Consider the following 9380-nt stretch of genomic DNA (forward strand, 5'->3'; position numbering starts at 1 on the left):
AAAGAACACACGCGCATCAACAGCGCAAGATTATGATAAAGTTATACATTAGTAACAAATATTTACTTGAAAAAACGATAAACAGTAAAAAAGTTGAGTACGGAACTGCGCTTGCGCAAAAAGGATCACAATTATATCACGAATAAACCTGAAGCGTGCACGAAGATTGAAACACAGTGGTTAAAGTACACTCAAAATTTTCCGAAGAAAAACTGCCGCAGGCAGATCATTCCATTCTGTTATAGTTCGCGGAAATAATGAAGGCTTGAACAAATTTGTGCGCGCGGCATATGGGAGCAAAATGTGGGCGTGACGAGGCCTGGATGAACGCGATGGAAACGGCATAATATAAGCGTTTAAGATTTTGGCGCTTTGTGTAAATGGCATATGAGCACATGTTCGGGAGTAACCACTTATTATTTCTTTAAACGGAAAGGTTGTTGTTGGCACATTTTCTGGTTATGCGGCATTGGCGAATAAACACGTAGCGCTGATTGCCACACGGTATAGGGGCGTTAATGTGCTAGAAGCAGCGCCTGGGATATGGGCGAGTGGAATGAAGGGCTCCAGAATAATTTAACTTCCCAATGGTTATTAATCCATATGTGCCTGAAGTTAAGCCAGACTGCGAGAACGGCTTTCGAACGTAACTCTTTATTTGGGCTGACTTGAGCCCGCAAAGAACTGAATGACTCGGCAGCAGCGCAACAAGTGTTGTAGGCGGTCTTTGAACAGAGTGCCTGCCACACTCAGCTGCACTCAGTTTAAAGCTGATAGAGAACTTCATAGCAGCTATTCATAGGTGAAGTGGCACTTCTCTGCTTTCAACGTTAGGCCGGACGATTTGATTGCGTCTAGTGTTGTTCGAAGCCTTTTCAGGTGCTCTTAAAAGTACGAGGCGAAAACAACGACGTCGTCTAAGTATACCAGACAAATTTGTCACTTCAGGCCTGCAGCACTGTATCCATTATTCACTGAAACTTCGCTGTTGGGGAACAAACGGCATCACCTTGAACTCGAAGAGGCCGTCCGGAGTGAAGAATGAGGTGTCCTCGCGATCTCTTTCATCGACCTCAGTTTGCCGGTAGCCGCTCTTGAGGTCCATCGATTAGAAATATTTGGCGTTGCAGAGCCGGTCCAGTGTGTCGTCGAAGCGAGGGAGGGGGTAGACGTCCTTCTTTGCGATGTTGTTCAAGCGGCGGTAATCAACGCAGAATCGAAGTGCACCGTCTTTCTTTCACACTAGAACAACCGGTGCGGCCAAGGGGCTCTTTGAAGGCTGGATGACGTCTTCGCGAAGCATTTCTTCCACTTGGTTCCGGATGGCTTGTCTTTCTCGCGGCGACACATGGTAGGGGTTTTGGCGGAGAGGCCGGGCGTGCTGGTCGGTTATAATGCGATGCTTAGCAATCGTCGAATGTCGAATCTTAAAAACGTAGTAGCACGAAAAAACGGGGTCAAAATAGACAAGTACGACAGGACGTATGCTGTGTCTATTTTGTCTCCGTTTTTTCGTGCTGCTACGTTTTCAAGATGGATCAATACCAACTGGCCCAAACTTCGGTGCTTTTGCGTCGGATCTTAGGCGATGACAACAAGCACTCGCTAGTTTGATGCGGATGTATTCTTGTCTGATCCAGGGCAGGGCTAGGTTTACGTCGACGACGGATTTGTGATTTTCCATATGTGAACCTTTTGGGATTCAGCTGGAAGGGGCGAAGGCATCCCGAACGTCGGATAGGTCGTCTAAGAAATAAATCATGGTGCCTTTGTTGACGTTCCGGTATTTTCCACTGAAGTTCGTCAGCAGCACTTAAGCCTCTCCATTTCTAAAATGTGCAGTTCCTCTTGCGGTACCGATTCCTCATTATAGAAGCAACTCCGAGTTCCCCTAGATGAAAGCTTCCATGTTCTTGGCATCTCTGGCACCGACGGTGACCATGGCGCTTGATCGGGGTGGGACGCTAACTTGTTAATCCTGGACACTCAGGGCAACGTGCCTCTCCATGGTTTTCATCGAAGGGATGACTTCATTCACCGAAAGCGTGATGAGCTTGGATCGAAGGTCGATGAAAGCCTGATGTTCATTTAAAAAATCCATCTCCAATATGACGTCGCGGGAACATTACTGTAAAACTAGGAAGGTCGCAGGATAGGTATGTCCCTTGACAGTCACTTGCGCTGTGCATCGTCCCGATGGCTTAAAGGGACCATGACAGCCTATTTTTGCGCATATCCTGCTTATTGCATTTAATTGTCAACACGTTAAATTACAGATTTATTTTGTGCGCTAGACATTTTTAAAACGAATTTTTTTCGTTCCTCCCGCAAACTGCTTGCTGGTCTGGCAACCTCTGATCGCTGACGTCACAAGGGCATAAACGCCTCGCGTCGTCTGCTCCGCGCTGTTTATTTATTTACAATACTGCGAGTCCCATCAGGGACCATAGTAGGTGGGCGAACAAAAATGACAAACATAATAAAAATTTCAGCAGTGCACTCTGTAATTCAAAAAAAAGTGAATACAAATCAAACACAGGTGAACAGAAAGGAACAAGCAAAATAAAAGAAAAGGTAAACATTAGCAAGGAAAAAGCAAAATACATGTCTAGGAGTAGGGTGGAGCATTGCCATAAGGAATTCAATTAGAGCACATGGGAACACAGCAGCGGAAAAAAATAAGAGAGACTTTCTTCACGATTAATTAACAGTCTAAGAAGTGATGAGAGGCGGTTGAGTATGTCAGTGAAACTGCTTTATTCGTTAATTGATAAGGATTCTATCCGTGACGTGAACTGAGATAATGTCGTTGCAGTTATGATTGAGGGATCAAGGCGATTCCATTCTCTGATCACGAGGGGAAAGTACGAATACATGAACGTGTCGTTATGGCATGAGTATTCTGTTATCGCGCGTGCGTGTTTATGCCTCGACGGGCGTGATTGCGAGAAAGATGTGTATTTTGATACGTCTATCTTGTAGCAGTTGTGCATCAGGTGAAATAAAAATTTTAGCCGTGCTTGTTGCGCTCTTGATGATAGCGTCGCTAAACCCGAAATAGCGCGAGGTTAGTTGGTGAATCTGTGCGCTTATATTTGTTGTGTATAAACCGCAATGCTTTACGCTGTACTTTTTCTAGTTTTGTTACATTAGTCACTGAATGGGGGAACCAAACTGTGTTAGCGTATTCTAAAACTTGTCGAACGAAAGTAGTATATGCGAGAAGCTTTGACGATGTGGGTGCAAGGCGCAGGCATCTTCGAAGAAAAAATAGTTTGCGTAATGCTTTCGAGGTTATGCTAGCAATGTGCGCGTCCCATCTGAGGTCAGAAGTTAGTGTGATGCCTAAGTACTTATGCTGGGGAACTTTCGTCAGTATTCTGCCATTAAGAAAGTACGGAAAATCATAAGGTTGCCTTTTTCTTGTTACCGTCATGCAAACAGATTTAGTCGTGTTTACCGTCATTTCCCATGTTTTGCACCATTCGGTTATTTTGTTCAGTGAATCGCTGAGTGAAATGTGGTCTTCGTAGCTGTTAATTGTTTTATAGATAATGCAATCATCGGCGAAGAGTTTGATGTTAGAATCGATATTGTTGGTTATGTCGTTAATGAAAACTAGAAATAACAGTGGCCCCAACACGGATCCTTGAGGTACACCTGATATGACGGGTACTGTCGCAGATTCTATGTTTTGAAACAGTACGAATTGTGTCCGGCTTGATAAGTAATCTGAAATCCAATCTAAAATTCCTCCATCCCCGATGGCACCCCGTAACTTTGCTATTAATTTGTTGTGGCAGACGCGATCGAATGCTTTCGAAAAGTCCAATAATATAATGTCAGTCTGGCTACAGTTATTGATGGCGAATGCAAGGTCATGCACAACCTCTGTAAGCTGTGTGACGATTGATAGCCCATGACGGAATCCATGTTGGTTTGATGATAACAGATTGTGAGTATCAAGGAAGTTTGTTAGGTGTTTAAGGATGATATGCTCGAGCATCTTGCAAGCCATGCTGGTGAGAGATATTGGTCTATAATTCGATGGTAATGTGGTGTCTCCTGTTTTGTGTATTGCTATAATCTTTGCCTTCTTCCAGTCGTCGGGTAAAGTTGATGACGAGAGAGATTTACGAAATATCAGACCCAAGTATCTGCTGCACCATTCTGCGTATCGCTTCAAGAAATCGTTTGGGATATTGTCTGGTCCGGGTGATTTTTTAGGATCAAGCGTGAGTAATAGATTAAAAATGCCCGCATCTGGTATGATTAAAGGGTCAATGCGTGATGTTTGATTGCCGTAAAAGTCCGGGAGATTACCGTCATCTTTTGTGAAACTTGAGTGAAAAAATGTGTTGTACGCATTAGCATTGTTAGCTCTATCCTCAGGAGACAAGTCGGATAACGGGTTTTTAGTTGGGCGGAAATGGTTCCAAAATCTATGCGGGTTGTTTGTCAGAAAGTTAGGTAGCGTTACATTAAAGTAGTGTTTCTTGGCCTGTTTGCCTATCTCTCTGAACTTTGCGATTGCGCACGCTAGTTTTGTAGTTTTAGAAGGACATGAACCATGATTTCTGATAGAAATACGCAACCTTTTCACATGACGTTTAGCGTGGATGACATCCCTTGTTACCCATGGACTGTTTCTTTGTGGACGCTTGGTTTTGAGTGGAACAAGATTAGTTATGCAGTGTGAAACCATAGTCTTAAAATGAAGCCAAACCCTGCTAATATTGATTGAGGGGTCGGAGACCATTTCACTGAATGCTTCAAATTCATGTGCGAGGTAGGTTAATATGCTGGCATCATCAGCCTTATCGAAGTTCAGTGTTGCCTTTACATCAGATTGTTTTTTTTATTGAGCAGTCTAGAGGTAACAAACATCATGGTATGTTGTGATCAGAGATGCCTTCGATGATTTGTCTGCGCTTGGTGTACTGGAAAGTGATCACTGATTAGTATAAGATCGATGATATTGTTTGCTGATCCTTGCTTGCGCGTTGGTTCTAGGATAATTTGGTGGAGATTAAAGGAGAGCATTAAGTCAAAAAGAGCTTCTGAAGATGATGATGTGTGTTGCATAGTTATCCAGTCCACGTCCGGAAGGTTAAAGTCACCCATGAGAATGATTCTAGTGCTGCAAGCATATTATTGAAGGAAGTCATGAATGACAGAAATGCACTGATCTCCTGAAGAGGGGCTCCTATACAGACAGCCTACACAGACAGTAGTATTGTTGCAGAGAAGTCTGCAGAATACACTTTCTTCCAGCACCTGACACATCTGGGAGCGTAACAAACGGCAGGGTTTTCTTTATAAAGAGAGCCACACCACCGCCACGGGAGTCTCGGTCTTTCCGAATGACTGAGTAGTTGGGTGGTGCGATTCCATGACTCGAAATGTCTGGTGAAAGCCAAGTCTCCATGACGGCGACAATATCAGATTCCCGATCAATTAATAGGTTTTCTAAAGATTCAACTTTGTTTACTATGCTCCTTGCGTTTACATTTATGATGGTCAGTGCTTTAATCGCGCTCTTCCCCATGTCGTTGGTGGGCTCCTTTTTTCGACTGTCTCCTCCTGCTCTTCGTTTTTTTTCAGCGGAACTTTGTCGTTCGTTTCGTCATCCCAAACAAAGGCACAGCTGTTTATAAATAATTTGTCGAAGGCAAGCGAAACTGTCCCCTTTTTGTCGATTTTCTATGGCACTGTTGCACAGTTTTTTTCTGATTTCTCAAATTCTCGGAGAGAAATCTTCCCCAATGGCATATTTCGTGTCTTTAAGTTTAAAACCTTGCTTCAGTATTGCCGACTTGTTACGGGCATCCAGTAGTTTAAAAATTACCGGTCTATTCTTATTAGTCTGCGGCCTGCCTAACCGGTGAATACGTTCAAAGGCAACTGGATCGAGCTTTAGGGTATCTTGAATGATACTTTTGTTGACAGCCTGCTCCAGAGTTTCGGTTGATTCTTCTTCATCTTCTGGTAATCCATAAACAATTAAGTTGGATCTCCTGCTTCTGTTCTCAAGATCATCTATTTTTTTTCCAGTAATTCTGTTGCGTGATTCATGCGAGAAATCTCAGTTTGACAAGACTGCACTTTAGTTGCTAGAAGTGTTATGGCATCTAACTTGTTTTCTATGTCTGTCAGCCGTTTTTCCTTTATTTCTTCAATAGCTTCCGCAATATCCTTCAGTTGTTTAGCGATTTGTGCCATTTCAGGGCCGGGATTTGTTTCGACGTCCCCTGACAACAGGAGGAGTTTGCACAGGAATAAAGCAGCATCAAACACTTCAAGACACAGCTGCGGGCACGGCAGCACTACCAAAAAACGGTCGCTAGAGCGGAAGCATTTGCCAAAACGCCTGCTCACCTGCACAATGAAGACGTGAAGACGAAAGGTTTAGCGCACCGCATGCTAGTAGTGCCGCCGAGCCCACTCACTGTTGGCTGCGTTCAGATGCTTGCATGCCCACCGTGGACGGCGGTCGCTCAAAATGTTTTTTTTAGCTTACCGAAATAAAATGCGTTCTCCGTGTTTCCTTTTCGGAAGCCTTCAGCATAGCACGCGAGTTTAGTTATCCTAGCGGACTTACTTTTGGCGCCAATAGATGCAACGCTGCTTTATTATTTACACTTAGAAGTACGTGATTCATATGTTATTAGTGTGGTCTCTTTTGAGCAGCCGAGCGCTCCTGTATGTGAAAAGCGGCACATGCTCTGCATACCTTCGCCGATGTGCGTCGTGAAGGGCGTAGCGTTCTGTCGCTGGCTGAAGTTCTCGGCTGTAATTAAACTTGCAAATTATAAAAGGTGGCACTAAAGTAAGCTTGCCGCAAGAAAGGAGCAGAGAAAAGTGCCGAATGCGACGGCTTCCATGCTGCATATGTGCGTGTGTAAGAAGAACACACATTCCTTTTGACTCGTAGAAACCTTTTGTAGAACCGAGCCGCTGGCAAAACCCAACGCCACTCTAATGTTTGACTGCCTGCACTGACAAATCGTCGCCGCCGTCTATCATTTAGCAGTTGCTGTGAAATGCAGCTTCTCGTTTCGGTTTTTTTTATGCGGAGAAGGTACATACAAGCGCAGATTTTCAGGCCGTCGCCTCACCGGGCAGGAAGCTTTCGCTCGGCCGCACAAGCCCAGGCGACGGCGGGGAGCGACGAGCGGCAGCGTCGTGCGATGTTTTTTGCCCGTGTCCTTACCTCGCCATTCGATTCTATGCGCAGGCACCAATAGAAAGCGCATCTTCACTGGTGCACGCACGTCGCTATGTCACCGTGGCTAGCATGAGGTCCAATAAGTTTTACAATATTTAAGTTTATAGAACGTCGTACCAACTACTACTACTAGCGTCGTACTAGCCCCTCACAACACTCTTCTGGTTCCCACTAAGCTCACTCTTTACACTAATACGATACACGGTCGTTGCTCGCGCTGGCGTCGTTTTCGGTCTAACATGACAAGGTAAACCGGTGTGTCGACATCATCTGCATACCGACCGACCCACCGACCATCGACCGGCGCCGCATCGGCCTATTGTGACCGAACCCTACCTATTTCGAAAAAAAAATCTGTGTCACTGTTATCACCGTTTACGTCAAGAGAGCATTCAATATGGCGGTCGCTACCGGTGGGTGGAGTTTTCCGGTCTCAGCTTCGATCGCAATTTTTGGAACATAGAGCGGGTCCTGGGTGTCCAAATATTTGGAAATTGAATCGTATGCACTTCTATTAGTTGTTGAAGTATAAAACTGCAATACAAAGAATGACCATGTCACGGCCCCTTTAATGGAGTGGCCTCCTGCGGTGCAAATTTCCGAGCCGTCCCAAGCGGTCGTTACTTCTCTCAGCTGCGCGGCGACTGTTCAGTTCATCCCAGAATAACAGGCTCCTGTGTCGACTAGAGCGCTAACTTTCAGGCCGTCAATAGCCACCTCTAAGCCAGATTTCCTGGCTCTTGCGTTGCGCGTCGTCCTCGGCGCCGGGTCATGGGTTCGTCGTGCATTTGAATCGTCGGTAGATCGTATCATCGGTCCTTTTCTTTGTGGTGGCGTCATTGTAAAGTCGGATCGTATCATGGTCGAGCTGGTATTTTTGCGCAGCATCGGCTTTTCTGGTGCGGCCGTCGTCATACGATGTGGTCGGTGGAGACCTTCGTCGTTTCACCGGTGATCCAAAGGTTGCTTTCTTTAGTTTCCCCTGCGGGGACGGGACCTTCCACGAAGAGCCGCTGCGTAGCTGCGGCTTAGCGACGCGACGCGAAGCGAGAGTGATTTGTGGTTAGGCATATGTTCCTCTCGATGCAGGTAGTCGTCGATTTCTTGCGGGCGTCGGCCGAAGCTCGGTCGGGGTGCGTCAATGACAAAACCACGAAGACAGATACGTCGGTACGGGCAGTGACTAAGAATTTTGGCCGGGCTTCACCGCAATGTAAGCACAGCGGGCGGTATTCAGAAGTCCTCCAGACGTCGCATTTCCTAGGGTTTGAGCGTCGTTCGTATGCAGGGTGAACAGGGTCAGGGTGGCGGCGTTCGGGAACAGCTGGTTCACGTCGAGAGGAGGACTTAGGTTGTGTCGTCGGAACTGTGGGCTGCGTACTGCAGCGGCATAGGTCATGACTGGCGCTTCAGCTGGAGGCGTCGTTGACGGGGAGCCAAGCGCATGCTGCACTTCATCGCGTACGTTTTTCCTAAGGGTCTCTACTTGAGGCTGGTTGGAAGATGGTAGCAGGCGACGCCGCTCCTCTGTACAATTTCGCGAATGACATCCCGCAGATTGCCTCCGAATGCTGTACCATCCGAAAGGGCTGTCGAGGTCACTTGGAGCCGTTGAGGCAAATGGCAGGCTCGTGCTTCCTAGGTTTTCTCAGAGATGGTCTCTACAATGGTGAATTTAGCGACGGTCTTCGGTGGATTGCGGGCGGGTCGCACCGCCGAAAAGTACCTCTTAAGTACCCCGCATCAAAAGCTCCACCTTCTCATCTTCTGTCATGTCAGGATCGACAAGTCGAAAGAGGCGCTTTATGTCTTCTACGTATGCGGTCACTGGCTCGTTCGGGTGCTGGATGCGTGACTGTAGAAACAGCTGAGCTTTTTTTTTCCTTACGGTGCTTGTGAATACCGCGAGGAACACTCGCTCGAACGACTTCCACGTCGCCAGAGAAGCTTTGTGGTTTTTGAACCAAAATCTGGCTGGGCCTTCCAGGGCCAAGAAAACGTGGCTCACTTTAGGCTTGTCACCCCAACTGTTGAACTCGGCGACACGATCAAACTGTTCCAGCCATTCTTCAGGACCCTCGACCGGAGAACCGGTGAGTCAGGGCGACAGTCGGGGCTGGCGCAAAATAATGGGAGCTGGAGTCGCACCCAT

At 46.4% G+C, this 9380-nt stretch overlaps 1 pseudogene; it reads right to left on the reverse strand.

The window, feature by feature from the left end:
• Positions 1 to 5520: 5520 nt before the first annotated feature.
• LOC149361132 (uncharacterized) lies at positions 5521 to 8627 on the reverse strand (annotated as a pseudogene).
• Between the last annotated feature and the right edge of the window lie 753 nt (positions 8628 to 9380).

This window comes from Amblyomma mixtum, chromosome 2, assembly GCF_055824585.1.
Source record: "Amblyomma mixtum isolate Tamu chromosome 2, ASM5582458v1, whole genome shotgun sequence".
Taxonomy (NCBI): Eukaryota; Metazoa; Arthropoda; class Arachnida; order Ixodida; family Ixodidae; genus Amblyomma; species Amblyomma mixtum.